Below are 16,157 nucleotides of genomic sequence, written 5' to 3'. Positions count from 1 at the left end.
ATGTACAGGAGAGGAGGAGTGCAGAGGGTATGATGGGGGCAGTATGTACAGGAGAGAAGGAGTGCAGAGGGTATGATGGGGGCAGTATGTACAGGAGAGGAGGAGTGCAGAAGGTATGATGGGGGCAGTATGTACAGGAGAGGAGGAGTGCAGAGGGTGTGATGTGGCAGTATGTACAGGAGATGCGGAGTGCAGAGGGTATGATGGGGGCAGTATGTACAGGAGAGGATGAGTGCAGAAGGTATGATGGGGGCAGTATGTACAGGAGAGGATGAGTGCAGAGGGTATGATGGGGGCAGTATGTACAGGTGAGGAGGAGTACAGAAGGTATGATGGGGGCAGTATGTACAGGAGAGGAAGAGTGCAGAAGGTATGATGGGGGCAGTATGTACAGGAGAGGAGGAGTGCAGAGGGTGTGATGGAGCAGTATGTACAGGAGAGGAGGCGTGCAGAAGGTATGATGGAGGCAGTATGTACAGGAGAGGAGGCATGCAGAGGGTATGATGGGGGTAGTATGTACAGGAGAGAAGGAGTGCAGAGGGTATGATGGGGGCAGTATGTACAGAAGAGAAGGAGTGCAGAGGGTATGATGGGGGCAGTATGTACAGGAGAGGAGGAGTGCAGAGGGTATGATGGGGCAGTATGTACAGGAGAGGAGGCGTGCAGAGGGTATGATGGGGGCAGTATGTACAGGAGAGGAGGAGTGCAGAGGGTATGATGGGGGCAGTATGTACAGGAGAGGAGGAGTGCAGAGGGTATGATGGGGGCAGTATGTACAGGAGAGGAGGAGTGCAGAGGGTATGATGGGGGCAGTATGTACAGGAGAGGAGGCATGCAGAGGGTATGATTGGGGCAGTATGTACAGGAGAGGAGTGTGGAGGGTATGATGGGGGCAGTATGTACAGGAGAGGAGTTTGGAGGGTATGATGGGCGCAGTTAGTACCGGAGAGGAGTTTGGAGGGTATGATGGGCGCAGTTAGTACCGGACAGGAGTTTTAAGGGTTCGATGGGCGCAGTTAGTACAGAAGAGGAGTTTGGAGGTATGGCGATGGCAGTATGGGGAGAGATTTCTTGTGGTGTCTATGGGGTAATCAGGGAGTGATGTTGGGAAGATAAGGGAAGGAAAGTGACCATGGAACGATGTCCCTCAGCTGGGGGGGGGTTAGGAAGCAGCTTGGAGTTGTGTCTGTATGACGTGATCTGGGGGTGATGCAAGCTGGGGGGAGTTGGGGGCTGAGAAGTGGTCAGATATCGATGTATATAATAAAAAAAAAACTCATCGACTAAAAACATTTACAACAATAAATCATACAACAGTACTAGATGTAAGTACAGATCTATGTAATCCAGCTTCTAGCACTCTGTATACCCAGATAATGTGAAGGTAAATATATGACCATTCATATAACCCTGTAGTATACAGGTTCTGAGTTTGTACAATCAGAAGTGTGAACTCACCATATATATACAGGTTACATGAATGGCTATAAATGACCCCACATTATCTAGTCTGAACAATTGGATTGGAGAATGTTTGCACAGACTGTTTATGCTTAGAAGTGATCTGTCAAATGTGATCGGGCTGCAGACCTCACCCCCCCCCTCCCCCACACTCAAACTCACTATCTCCTCTGATTCTTCTCCTAAGAAAAAAATCTCCTTGAAAGCTTGTAACTACTATCCACCCTAGGAAACTTCTCCCAGAAAAATTCAGCTCACCTCCTCCCTTCCTCTGGCCAGCCGACAGGAGCTACAGTGAGCTCCGCCTCCCAGGTCTCACAGCACACCCCACTGGTGATCGGAGGGGGGAGGCTGAGTCAGAGATAACAAGGACCCCGCACAGCACGAGACTGGAGGGAGGAGGGGGGGACAGAAAGGAGCATTGAATCCCAAACACACACCGCAGGCACAGTGTATTCTTTACAATGCCACCGCTGCTGCTGTTTCACAGGGAAAGGTGTGCTGAGGGTCCCCCCTGTCTGGATGGTCTGCCCCTGTTCTTGGCTGAATCATGTGCCCGGGTTACAGGCAGTACAAAACCCGGGCACATGATTCAAGACTCGTACTGTCCGGGGGAATCCCGTACAGGTGGCAACCCTAGGTTCATATCCAGGCCTGATACTGCAAAGTTCTCTCTCTTTTGCTTCATCAACCTTTCTTTCCCATTTGATGTTGATGTTGGCCGTGTTGGCCTGGAAATAAAGCATTGGAAAATCTTTATTCACTGTCTGGAAATTCGCTCAGTACTCTGTTCTCCAACTGCAGCCCTAGACAACACCAGGGTAACTTAATGCGCCGATCCCAACAACAAATCAGCGGCTCCTGAGGGAGTAGCGCTACATGTATACAGTGCGATTGTCTATCCTTTGGTACTTTAAGCTGAACTCCAGGCAGGCATAAAAGAAAAAACTCATATTTTTACAATCAGCAACAGTATTGGCTGTACCTAAATTTTGGTATTAGCTTTGGGTAAGTTAATAAACTGCAGCACTAAGGCCACATTCACTTGGCCAATTAGCTGAGGTCATCGGGTTCCAGCAGCAAGAATAAGTAGATACTTAGTTGCATTATAATATTTAAACTGACAGCGGCAGCCACTGTTTGCATATACAGAGCGAATAGTTTAGGGGCAAATATCCGAGCCTAGATGCAGCTGATTGTGTCCTGGCTCAGACATCCATCCGTAACCACAGCTATCTGTTCTGTGTGCAGCTAGAACAGCAGTGGCCACTGATAGCCCGCCATTAATTGAACCACCTCAAGATCAGACTATTTTACCATCTTCCTGCCCAGGCCATTTTTCAGTTTTCAGCACTGACAATTACTCATACAAAACTGTACCCAAATCAATATTATATATTTTTTTAGACTGATAGATCTTTCTTTTGGTGGTATTTAATCACCCAAATTTTTTTTTTTTTTTTTTTTACTTGGTGTTATTACATTTTTCAAATAAATAATCTATCTTCATAAATTTAGGCCAAAATGTATTACCGCATTTGCCGGCATATAAGGTGGCTGGGAACATAAGACGACCCCCTAATATTCGGTTTAAAACTGTGGTTTTGTGCTCTACTCACCGTATAAGACGACCCCCTTGTGCGACCCCCTAAAATACCGTTTAAAAACAAATCCCGCGTACACACGATCGGTTTGTCTGATGAAAACGGTCTGATGGACGGTTTTCATCCGACTAACAGATCATGTGTGGGCCCCATCGGTTTTTTATCCATCGGTTAAAAAACTAGGAACTTGTTTTAAAATCATCTGATGGTTAACTAACCGATAGAAAAAAATGATCGCCTGTGGGCACGTCCATCGGTTAAAAATCCACGCGTGCTCAGAATCAAGTCGACGCATGCTTGGAAGCATTGAACTTCATTTTTCTCAGCACATCGTTGTTTTTTACGTCACCGCGTTCTGACACAATCATTTTTTTAACTGATGGTGTGTAGGCACGACTGATGAAAGTCAGCTTCATCGGATATCTGATGAAAAAATCTGTCAGCTTCATCGGATGAACCGATCGTGTGTACAGGGCATAAGAGGCCGCAGCCCGCTCGGATTGGCAGAGGTTGTTACTCCAATCCGAGCAGGCTTAGCAGGCTCTAGTCATCAACAGAGTTCATCGCCTGACGGGATTGGCTGTGCGGCGTATAAACTGAATTACATACAGCTTTACAGAGCACCCGGTGGGCTAATATCTATTGGGCAGCTGCTTCACCCGGCGTATAAGACAACCCCCAGTTTTTGGCTGTGTAATTCCGGTGTAAAAGGTCCTCTTATACGCCGGAAAATAAGGTACACAGCATTTCTTCTGTAATAATAGCCCAAATCACTGTATATTATTTATTCTGTGTGAAAATTATGGAGTCTACAAACTAAAGAATATATATTAAAAAATGTATAATTTCTGATGTACTGACTGCCTATCTTCTTTCTTTAGGTCTTAAAATGCCAGGACAGAACATATAACCCCCAAATGACCCCTTTTTTGGAAATTAAACAGTCCACGGTATTTAATAAAAGGCACACTGAGTTTTTTGAAGTTATAATTTCTTATTACAATTTTTGGAAAATAAATTAAATAAAATTAGTTTTTATTCACAAAAACTATTTTTTTACATACTTCATAAGCATATTTACACCACTAAAAACATTATGCTAAGCTTACTATGTAATCCCCATTAAAAACGTCAGATTGTGACGAAATGCATCTGGGGGGCGTGTATTGACGTCACCAGGTCGTTCTAACGGGGAAAGGGCTCCTATTGTTTGCCGGACAGCATTTTTATACGCAAATTGTTATCCATTAAGTGTACTTCTATTTTATATTTAAAATTTTGTGACGATATCACGCTATGGTCCGCTTCTTTTCCTTTTTGAATGTATGATTACATATTGGTCACGAACTTTAAGAGCCTCTGAGGGGAATCTAGCCATCTATCCAGCCCACTTGTTGTTTGAATCAGCTCATCATTACAAGCTAAAGGCCATGGCTGGGTTATAGCCAGACGCCCTTTGTGCTTGCCATCTGGTAAGCGGATTTATGGTATGGTGTTGGGCACTTTTTACCTCATGTTGTGTCATTCTAAGGATCATTGGGTTCTGGATATTGACCTTTAGATTGTTTAACTTTCTACACAATTTAACAACTGCGGATTGGTTTATATAATACCCATGGACTAATATTTTGGAATAATATCCTATCTATGTCATCTATTGAGGACTGGTTATTCCATATGGACTGAGGACTTAATTTAATTATTTAACTATTTAACCATTTAATTTGATGCAGTTTTCTTCTTTTTGCCTCCCTATGTTATGTACATGGGGTGTGGTATGGGGATACCACACATGTAAAACTTTTTTTTCAGCTTGGATGCATAGAGGGGCCCGAAATCCCAAAAGTACCTTTAGGCTGGGTTTACACTATTGTGAATTGGATGCGGATTCCTCACATTCAATTCGCAATAGCAGGAGATTTTTACCGGCTCCTCTGATTTCAGCCTACAAAATGACCATATTTTGGAAAGCAAACACTCCAAGGTGTTTTCTGAAAGACATTTAATGGGGTGGGCAACTACATGGCAAATGAGGTTTAATGTAGAAAAATTTTAAATAATGCATTTGGGTGGCAAATGTAATCTACTCACTAGGGGGTGAACATCTGGGGGATTCTATGATGAAAAAGGACCTGGGGGCAATGCTGTATATTGTGCTAGGCCAACAAGGCTCAGGCCTAGGGCAGCGCTTTGCAGGGGGGCAGCAAAAAAAGTGTTCCCGCCGGCTTGCGCTACACTTTTAGTACAGCGCCAGTCTTATGAGGTGGACTAGGCCGCAAGACAAATCGGTCTGGCACCCCCATAAAGTGGCTGCACTGGTGTCGGTATGATAGGTATGTCGCAGACACAAGGGACACTGACCTGGTCACCTATATCTGTCAGTTAGGTAGTATAACTCTCCTGAAATCCTTTGCGTGTGTCAGTTGTACATATTAAAGAATCTTAATTTTATTTCTGTTTATTGCTGATGAGAAGAATAAACAGATGGATTTATTTGTTACTGCCCCCAATCCTTCCTTTGCTCACTGCCTGGACCACATACCTTCATCACCATGCTATATGTTTTCTGCTACACCACTAGCATGGTTATATCCTCTTAGTCCTCCATAAATTTAGCAGAAATTGTGCTTAAAGTAGAACTATAGGCAACACATTTTTTCTATTTTGTATAGAGTAAGGAAGGGTTATAACTCCTGTTAATGTTTTTTTTTTCATCCTTTCATTTCCCTCTATTTCCTGCCCCATTGCCAAACAGGAGAGGAAATCTCTGCAGATTAAGGGAACCCCCTCCCCCCCAGGGCCCCCAGAACTAGTGCCCCCCGTGGAAATTTTCAGGGCAGGTCTTAAACAGGAAGGGGTGTAACTTTGACAGGAAGAGGTGGATCATATTTAAATTAGGGGTTGCATGAGTTTAGTCAGGCCTAGGGCAGCACAAAACTTAAATACACCACTGCCTGGGGGTCCTAGTAGATGATAGGCTCAGCAATGGCATGAAATGCCAAGCTGCTGCTTACAAAGCAAACAGAATATTGGCATGCATTAAAAAGGGATTAAGGTGAGATGTGTTTCCGCGCCAAATTATTTAAGTATAATTATAATTCAGTAATGAAATCAATTAACCACTTAGTGATAAGTGAATTGCTCTATGCTGGGAAGGGGGCCCCCTGATGACGTGGTAACCCACGAAACAATTGTCGGAGGCTAGTCTGGCACTTTCTCAGCACACCAGCTGATCCCGCACGCCGCTGCAATTGAACAACGCGCCTCTTCACACAGCAACCCACACAGCTGAGGGTCCTGTTAGATGCATGCAGTCCTAGTGCCGGGCAGGCACTCTCCAAGTAAGGGGCCAATCAGCTTTTTATGTTATGTGATTTTAAAATAAACGGTAATGCACTATAGCTTTTCTCTCTGTTAATGTTTTTGGATGGAATCCTGATCATCACTGGCATTGAATCTGCAGTCTGCACGTTATCATCAGTGTGCAGGCACTAACACCTGTTCAGCTTATCTGACCCAATTCATATGAAAGGGGTCCACTAACTTTGGTAAGCCTCCCTTTTAGCAAGATCACTTCGGGTGCAAATGTATTAATGGTGGTGGCTGTAGCAACACTCAAGATCCATTTTTGCATGCTCCAATGATCGTTTGGAATTGTCAATAAGCACACATGGACTGTTTTATTTAATTTTGCATATGGTTTTGAGTACCGCAATAAGACGCACTATTTGGATAGTGTTTTTTTGGACTTTCACTGAGGTCACCAGTGTGTGTGCTATATTAGCACAGTGATTGCATATGGTCAAATCGAGATATTTTTTGTTATAATTGTTTAGACATTAGAGTGTATCATATACACATTTCCCACATATACCATTTGGGATCACGTTTTCAACACCCCACTAGAGGTATTTTTTACTAGCGCCCTCTTCCCCCATTAGATTAAAAAGGGATTAACTTCAGGGATAAAGTGATAATTCTCCCACTCTACAAGACTTTGGTCCGGCCTCATCTGGAGTAGGGATGAGCTTCGTGTTCGAGTCAAACTCATGTTCGACTCGAACATCGTATGTTCGATCATTCATCGAATTATGAACGTTATGGGCCGATCGCGCCAAATTCGAGTGGCGTGTCACGGCCGATAATTCACTGCGGCATCGCAGTGCATTGCTGGCTGATGATTTGCCAAGCATGCACTATGACCCGCATGCTTTGGCCAATCACAGCATGCAAAAAACGGAGAGCCATAAATGGCCAAAGCCAGGGTGGCTTTGGCCAATTATGACTCAGAGGGTTTAGTACACGCCCCACACTATATAAGGCCGCCTGGAAGTCGGCCTTTTGTAGTGTGTTGCAGTGGTTAAGACAGAGAGAGAGAGAGAGAGTGTCATTTTTTTTAGTTAGATAGGGCAGGCCAGGCAGGCAGGCAGGCTAGTCAGTTAGAGTTACAGTGTGTAGAGGATATATATGCATCCCAGGTGCTGTATATATATTTTTACACTGTATTGAGTTTACCTAGATCCGCTCTTCCTAATATACTGACAGGCAGGCAGGTGATTGTGCTAGCTGCAGTATTTTCACTTGGTGTACTGTGTCCTCTGCACAGTGTGCAAATAAAGCCACGTGAATACAATTGCTGTTGTTATCAAATTAATACCACAGGCAGTGGATGATCAGCAAGTATTTTTACTTGGTGTACTGTGTCCGCTGCACAGTGTGCACCAAAAGCCACGCGAATACAATTGCTGTTGTTCTCATATTAATACCACAGGCAGTGGCTGATCAGCAAGTATTTTCACTTGGTGTACTGTGTCCTCTGCACAGTGTGCAACTAAAGCCGGGGGTGAATACAATTGCTGTTGTTGTCATATTAATACCACAGTCAGTGGCTGATCAGCAGGTATTTTCACTTGGTGTACTGTGTCCTCTGCACAGTGTTCACCTAAAGCTACGTCAATACATTTTCTGGTGTTCTCATATAAATACCACAGGCAGGGATCTGCAAGTATTTTCACTTGGTGTACTGTGTCCTCTGCACAGTGTGCACCTAAAGCTACATGAATACAATTGCTGTTGTTCTCATATTAATACCAACGGCAGTGGCTGATCAGCAAGTATTTCCACTTGGTGTAATGTGCCCTCTGCACAGTGTGCACCTAAAGCCACGTGAATACAATTGCTGTTGTTCTCATATTAATACCACAGGCAGTGGCTGATCAGTAAGTGTTTTCACTTGGTGTACTGTGTCCTCTGCACAGTGTGCACCTAAAGCCACGTGAATACAATTGCTGTTGTTGTCATATTAATACCACAGGCAGTGGCTGATCAGCAAGTATTTTCACTTGGTGTACTGTGTCCTCTGCACAGTGTGCACCTAAAGCCACGTGAATACAATTGCTGTTGTTGTCATATTAATACCACAGGCAGTGACTGATCAGCAAGTATTGTCAGTATTTGTCCAGCTACATCTCCCTGCAGGCCATTAGTATGTCTGGAAGCACAACAAGGAGAGGCAGAGAGTCACAAGCTGATAAAAGAGGGCAAGCAGGCTTTGCGTCTAGAGGCAACAGTGCTGCTGGTCGTGGACACGGTGCATCCTCATCAGTACTTGGCCGTGGGACACGCTTGTCCTTTTTTTCGGCAGCTGGCTGTGTTGAGCCGCAACATGCCGAACACTTGGTAGAGTGGATGACCAAGCCGTCCTCATCCTCTCTCACCCAGGCTCAGGGTACTTTGTCTGGCAAAGCAGCTGCCAAAGCGGCCTCTTCCCTCTGCTCAATGGCATCAGTCACTCCTTCCCTAGCCCAACCATGTCCTCCTAAGGAGTCCACCAAACTCTTTGACCACAGTGTTGGGTACATGCTGCAGGAGGATGCAGCGTTTTGAAGGCTCCGATGATGGTACACAGCTAGAGGAAGGCAGTAACGTGAGCCCAGAGAGAGGGGGTGCCCAAGAAGGACAGCAATCTGGCAGTCATGTTCCCCCAGCTGCAGCATTTTTCCAGGTTTTCTACAGTGATGAGGAGGAAGGGGATGATGAGGTCACTGACTCCACGTGGGTGCCTGATAGGAGAGAGGAGGAGGAGGAGGAGGCACATCTCCAACGAGGCAGAATGCCCTCCAGGGGCCAGCTTAAGGGCAGCACACCGACTGCATCACAATGCAGAGATCTGCATGTGCAGGGCGCTGCTGTCTCTCCGCGTTATTCCAAAAGTTCTTTGATGTGGGCCTTTTTTGAGACGAGTGCATCAGATCGCACCGCTGCTATTTGCAACATATGTCGCAAGCATATCTCACGTTGCCAAAACATCACCCGCTTGGGCACCACATGCTTGACCAACATGCCATGCAGTTCGTTGGCAAGCATACCTCAAAGAACCACACCAAAGAACAAACCGGACCTATCCTTGCTCCTCATCTGCTGGAATCTCTCCAACCCCACTATACCTTCAGTCCTCTCTGAAGCCTGCACTGATAGGACTAAAGGTGTAGAATTAGGTGTGTCACAGCCAAGTACTTGCGGGCAATCTACTATTGGTACACCGACGCCAAATTATACCACGCAAATTTCCCTGCCCCAGCTGCTGCAGCGCCGAAAATAAGTTTTCTCCCAGCCATCCACATGCCCAGCGGTTGAATGCTAGCTTAGCTAAATTGCTAGCACTTCAACTGCTGCCTTTTCAGTTGGTAGATTCTGCCCCCTTTGTTTGTGGAATGTGCGGTACCTCAGTGGCAGGTTCCCAAACTCCACTTTTTCTCACGGAGGGCAATTCCGGCTCTCTACTGGCATGTGGAAGGCAATGTCCATGCCTCGCTGGTCAGTGGTAAGGTGCATATTATCACTGACTCATGGTCCAGCAGGCATGGACAGGGACGTTACCTATCTTTCACTCCACATTGGGTGACTCTGCTGGCAGCTGGGAAGGACGCAGGACAAGGTACATTAGTGTTGGAGGTTGTTCCACCACCACGCCTCCACGCCTCCAAAATGCTACTACTGGTTGTGACACACCTCTGTCCTCCACCCCCTCCTCTTCTTCCTCTGTGGCCTTTTCCTGTGCTGATGTGTCCTCAGAACCAGCAGTGCTCCGTAGGCGTTCAAGGGGCTACGCAGGTACGCAGGCAAAGAGATGCCTTGCGGTGCTTGAGCTGGTGTGCTTGGGAGACAGGAGCCACACTGGGGCAGAGGTTCTGTCAGCTCTGCAGGGGCAGGCTCAGAGGTGGTTGACGCCACGCCAGCTTAAGCCAGGAATGGTGGTTAGCGACAATGGCACCAACCTCCTCTCCGCCCTGCGACAGGGACAACTGACCCATGTGCCCTGTTTTGCTCATGTCCTTAATTTGGTGGTGCAGCGGTTCTTGGGCAGGTACCCGGGCTAACAGGATGTCCTGAAGCAGGCCAGGAAAGTCTGTGCTCATTTTCGATGGTCATATAATGCCAGTGCTCGGCTGGCAGACCTTCAAAGGGAATACAACCTGCCCAAGAACCGCTTAGTCTTGGACATGCCCACCAGGTGAAACTCTATATTGGCCATGCTGCAGCGGCTGCACACGCAGCAGAGGGCCATCAATGAGTATCTGTGCCAATATGGCAGCTGAACTGAGTCAGGGGAGCTTGGTTTATTTTCCCCACACCAGTGGGCCTTGATCAGGGATGCATGCACTGTCCTGTTACCATTTTAAGGGGGCCACAAGGATGGTGAGCAGTGACAGTGCATGCATCAGTGAGACTGTCCCTCTTTTTTACATGTTGGAGCACACGATGCATGGAATAATGGACAGGGCCCTTGAGGCAGAACAGAGGGAGGAAGAGGAGGACTTCCTTACCTCTCAAGGCCCCCTTTATCCAGACAGTGTTCCTGCTTGCCCGCCTATCACACAGGAAGAGGACGAGGAGGAGGAGGATTGTGTCAGCATGGAGGTGGAGCCTAGCACTCAGCATCAGCAGCAGTCTTCAAGGGATCAATTACAGTCCCAAGGAACCCATAGACTTGTACATGGCTGGGATAAGGTGGCTGAAGATCATGTCATCCTCAGTGACCCAGAGGACTCCACACCGAATGCTTTAGCAAACTTACGCTGCATGGCCTCCCTTATCCTGCAAAGCCTGCGGAAGGATCCTCGTATTCGTGCTATCAAGGAGAGGGATCATTACTGGCTGGCAACTCTCCTTGATCCACGTTACAAGAATAAGGTTGTGGACCTTATCTTGCCGGCGCAGAGGGAGCAGAAGATGAAACATCTTTTGGGAGGCCTTGCAGAAAGGTCTGTGCAACGCGTTCCCAGAGACTGGGGGGTTACAAAATTCTGGTCCTGGACAACGTGTTGCTGAGGCTTCGGTCAGTCACAGAAGGAGCGGTGGAGAAGGTGGCCGTCTGACCGATCTGTTCAGACAATTTTTTAGTCCGCAGCCCCAAGGTATGACCGGTTCCAGCAACCATCGCCAGCGTCTGTTTTACATGATGCGGGAATACCTAGGGGAAAGATCAGACTTGTACACCTTTCCCACCGAAAATCCTCTGGCTTACTGGGTCTTGAGGATGGATCACTGGCCAGAGCTTGCACAGTACGCAATTGAGCTACTGGCTTGTCCTGCATCCAACGTTCTTTCAGAACGCACATTCAGTGCTGCTGGAGGCTTTGTAACCAATCACAGGGTGCGCCTCTCCACCGACTCGGTCGATCGACTGACCTTCATAAAAATGAATCAGGCTTGGATCACCACCAGCTACCAAGCACCTGATGCTGATGTAACTGAGTAATTTTTTTTTTTTTTTTTTTCCCATTTTTTTTTTTTTAACATCCAGTTTATTGAAAGATAAATTAGATGAGCAACAATGGGAGGCACAGCTCCCAATATACGCGTAATACAGAACTTCAAACATTCCAGTAAACAGTGCAATATCTGATGCATGTACAGTACCTCATTGTGTCTGTTCAAAAAGGAAAGAAAAGGGTGATCTGTGAGGATCAAAGGCCTATTATCAATGGTACCCTATGAAATATACATCATGTAACCTCAAAATTAACATTCTGAATAAGTTCGTCGTATTGTATGAAGCTTCTATAAGTAAAAGTCCAGTAAGAAAAGAGAAAAAGGGGTTAGAAGGAGCGAGAGGAAGGAGGGGGGGAGGGGGGGGGTGGGGGACACATTAGGAAAGTGAGACAAGTAGCAACTCCAGGCCTGCGCCCAATGATCACAGCATGTCCACAGAGGTGCCTCGGACCCCATCATCCGGGCACCGCTACCAATCTATCATAATCTGCAGAGCATTTAAATTGAACCCAAGGTGACCAGGTGTGGAAAAACTTCTCGGTGCGTTCAGATGCTTGGGCTATTGTTTCTTCCATGTCATAGAATTCTTTTACTCTGGACAGCCAGTCTCGTACCGAAGGGACCCGGGACGATTTCCAAAACAAGGGTATAAGGGCCTTGGCCGCATTTAGGAGGTGTTTGGATAGTGAGTTTTTGTAACTCCGAAAGGACATGTTGGAAATGTGTAGAAGGCAGCAGGCGGCGTCGAGTTTAAGCTTAGTTTCTGTGATCAATCTGATCGTGTCGCAGACTGTTTGCCAGTACGGAGCAATTAGCGGGCATTGCCACCATATATGGATCAGGGTACCCCTTTCTGCATTGCACCTCCAGCACGTGTCAGGAGTTTGTGGGAACCATGAGTGTAGCTTCACCGGAGTGGCGTACCAGTGGGTGAGCAGTTTGTAGGCGGTTTCTTGTGTTCTAGTGCTTAAGGAGCATTTATGTGCAAAGGTGCAAGATCTCTCCCATTGGGGTCCTGAAATCGGAATATCCAGAGCTTGCGACCATCTCTCTCTGAATCTGTCATCACCCTTTACCGGCTGATCTCTGAGCCAGGTATATGAAACTGAGGTAGACTTTTGTATAGGTACACCTGTCAGGCACACCGACTCCAACTCCGTGGGTTGCCTATTAAAATTTGGTCTTCTAGTCGTGTGGTTCAGGTAGCTCCTTACTTGGAAGTAAGTCCATAGGGGGAGGTCAGACCTATTAAGGGCCGCCTTGAGGTCCCCAAAATCTCGAAACAGACCTGTCCGGAAACAGTCCAAGGCAAGTATGGGTCTAGCTGTGTCAGGGGTGCGGAGAAAGCTGTTCTCTATCCCCGGGGGGAAGTCAGGGTTGTTCCACAAGGGAGTCAGTGGGCTCAGTGAGGTTGATAGGTTCGTTTTCCCAGCCAACCTGTGGAAAACTCTCAATGTGGTCCCCATCAGTGGGTGTGTTTTTAAAGATATAGGATAGCTGGCCCATGGCATCCAGGGAGAGAAGTGTAAGGGAATGGGGCTAAGGTCATCCTCAATTTGTATCCAGTCCTTAAGATTGCGGTGGCAGTGCCAATCTATTATCCTTGTTACGTGTGCCGCATAGTAGTAGTTTTTGAAATCTGGAGTACCTATTCCCCCCTTATGTTTAGGAAGTGTCAGTAGTGTGGCTTTAATTCTCGGGGGTTTGTGGGCCCAGATGAATCTTTGTTGTATTGCAGAGATCAGTTTAAAGAATTGTAGGGGAATCCTGACCGGTAGGTTGCGGAACAAGTATAAAAGTTTTGGCAGGATCACCATTTTGCAAATAGCTGCCCTCCCGAACCATGAGAAGTTGCGGGCATTCCACAACTTTAGATCTCTGTCAATTGCTGTATAAAGGGGGGGGAAATTGCGAGTATAGATTTGGGAAATGTCTGGTGTTAGCCAAATTCCCAAATACCTAAGGGCGGACGTTTCCCATCTAAAGGGGCATATAGTCTTGAGTGTCTCTACCGCTCGGTCCGGTAAGGTTATGTTTAGTGCTTCCGATTTCGTAAAATTAATCTTAAAATTGGACACATAGCCGAATAGTGTGAATTCCTGCATGAGAGATGGGAGGGATTTCTGGGGTTCCGTCAGGAAGAAGAGCAGATCGTCGGCATATGCCGCAATCTTATACTCCCTATTCGCCAACGAGAAACCTTGTATCGTTTTTTCGGCGATGATTCGTCTGATGAAAGGCTCTAGGGAAAGGATGAAGAGTAGGGGTGAAAGGGGGCATCCCTGTCTGGTGCCATTATGTATTTGGACTGCGTCCGATAGGGAGCCGTTGACCTTGATTCGGGCTGAAGGGTTTTTGTACAGAGCGGCTATCCAGGATCTCATGTGGAACCCCAGACCTATGTGCTGACAAGTGTCCATCATGTAGTCCCAGGCGATCCTATCGAAGGCCTTCTCCGCGTCGGTGGACAGGAGAAGGCCTTCGATTTTCTGGGTGCGTGCCGCGTATATTAAATTGAGTGCCTTAATGACATTGTCCCTGGACTCCATGCCCGGCATGAAGCCAGCTTGACTCGGGCCTATGATGTCATGTAGAAGGGGGCGTAGTCTATTGGCCAGAATTTTTGCCAACAACTTAACGTCTAGATTAAGGAGTGAAATCGGCCTATAGCTAGCACAGTTTTCGGGATCTTTATTGGGTTTTGGTATGACAGCTACGTGGGCTGAGAGGAATGTAGGGGGCACGTCCCTGGGGGATGCCAACGAGTTTAGGGCCTTTCTCAGGGGATCGACAAGGATTTCTGTAAAGGTTTTGTAATAAATGGAAGTAAAGCCGTCTGGGCCTGGGCTTTTCCCAGTTTTGAGATCTTTAATAACTGACTGCAATTCTGAGTTTTCTATAGGCAATTCTAATTGAGAGACCACGTCCTCCGGTAGGGAGGGGAGCCCGGATTCTGTCAGGTAATCTCCAATCTCCTGACTTCTAGATTTAAAGGGGTTGACAGGATTTCCCTGAGCAGGAAGGTTATATAGGTTAGAATAAAATTCGTGAAAGTGTTGGGCTATTTTGTCAGTGGTCACATCTAGGGAACCTGATTTATTCCTTATACCCATAATGTTATGTGCTGAACTGGCGTCTTTCAAGGCCCTAGCCAAAAAACTGCCTGACTTGTCGCCGTGCTCATAATAAACCTTCTTTTTAAAAAACAGAAGGCGTTTAGCTTTAGAGTCAAGGAGCTGTTGAAGGTCCTTCCTAGTGTTCAGTAATGTGCTTGCTGACCTTTCTGAAAGGGACTGTTTGTGAAGCGTCTCAAGGTTATGAATCTTATCCGAAAGGAGTTTGATGGCTTTTTCCCTTTCTCGTTTGCGTTGCGATCCCAATCTAATGAGTTCCCCCCTTACTGTACATTTATGGGCTTCCCAGATAGTCAGGGGGTCCATGCCCGGGGTGTTATTGCGTTCAAAGAAGTCTTTTAGAAAGATGTGAATGTCAGGGAGCAGTAGTGTGTCTGTCAGCAGGGACGAGTTAAGTCTCCAGGAGTTGGATTTAGGAGGTGGCTTGTGTAAATTGAGGGATATTGAAGTTGGGGCATGATCTGATATAGTCTGGATGCCTATGTGTGCCCCTGTAACCAGATGAAGATCTCTCTGAGTTGTAAAAATATAATCTATTCTGGCATGGCGATTATGGGGAACAGAGTAAAACGTATAGTCCTTTCCTTCGGGGTGGGTAAAGCGCCAGGAGTCCAACAATTGCATAGACCCTAACATAGATTTAATACTTTTAAGTATCCTATACGTGATGGAGGATTTGCCTGTCGAGGTGTCTGCTAGAGGGTTCAATGGTATGTTGAAATCTCCACCCAAGATCATACACCCAGAGCCAAAACCCTGGAGCTTAGATAATACATTTCTGCAGAATGTAAGATGAGAGGAATTAGGGAAATACACGTTGGCCAACGTGAGAGGTACCCCATTACATGTCCCCTTCAGAAAGATAAATCTTCCCTCCGGGTCTAGGAGTCTGTCGGTAATGTCAAAGGAAGCGTGTTTACTGATCAGTATGGAAACTCCCTTTGTTTTTGCTAGGCTATTCGTGGCGTGATATGCCTCAGGGAAGTAGGAGTCAGTGAGCCTTGGCACCTGAGCGGTTTTAAAATGTGTTTCCTGTAGGAAAACAAATTTCGGCTTACCTTTCCTGAGCTCCCTCAGGAGGGTTGCCCGTTTTTCAGGAGTGTTCTGTCCCCTCACATTGTGAGAGATCACCGTAGGATTCTGGCCGAGAGATGAGTATGCCATCTTGGTGATGCAGAGAGAG

The 16,157-nt window shown here is 46.6% G+C and overlaps 1 long non-coding RNA gene across 1 annotated transcript; it reads left to right on the top strand.

Annotated features, from left to right (window-relative positions):
* Positions 1-6,725: 6,725 nt before the first annotated feature.
* Positions 6,726-15,848, top strand: LOC120920822. Its single transcript, XR_005744779.1, has 3 exons — positions 6,726-6,952; positions 13,869-13,873; positions 15,837-15,848. It is a non-coding gene; the product is annotated as an uncharacterized LOC120920822 (long non-coding RNA).
* The last annotated feature ends 309 nt before the right edge of the window (positions 15,849-16,157 follow it).

Source organism: Rana temporaria, chromosome 13, assembly GCF_905171775.1.
Source record: "Rana temporaria chromosome 13, aRanTem1.1, whole genome shotgun sequence".
Lineage (NCBI taxonomy): Eukaryota > Metazoa > Chordata > Amphibia > Anura > Ranidae > Rana > Rana temporaria.
This window is presented reverse-complemented; position numbering and strand designations above follow the sequence as displayed.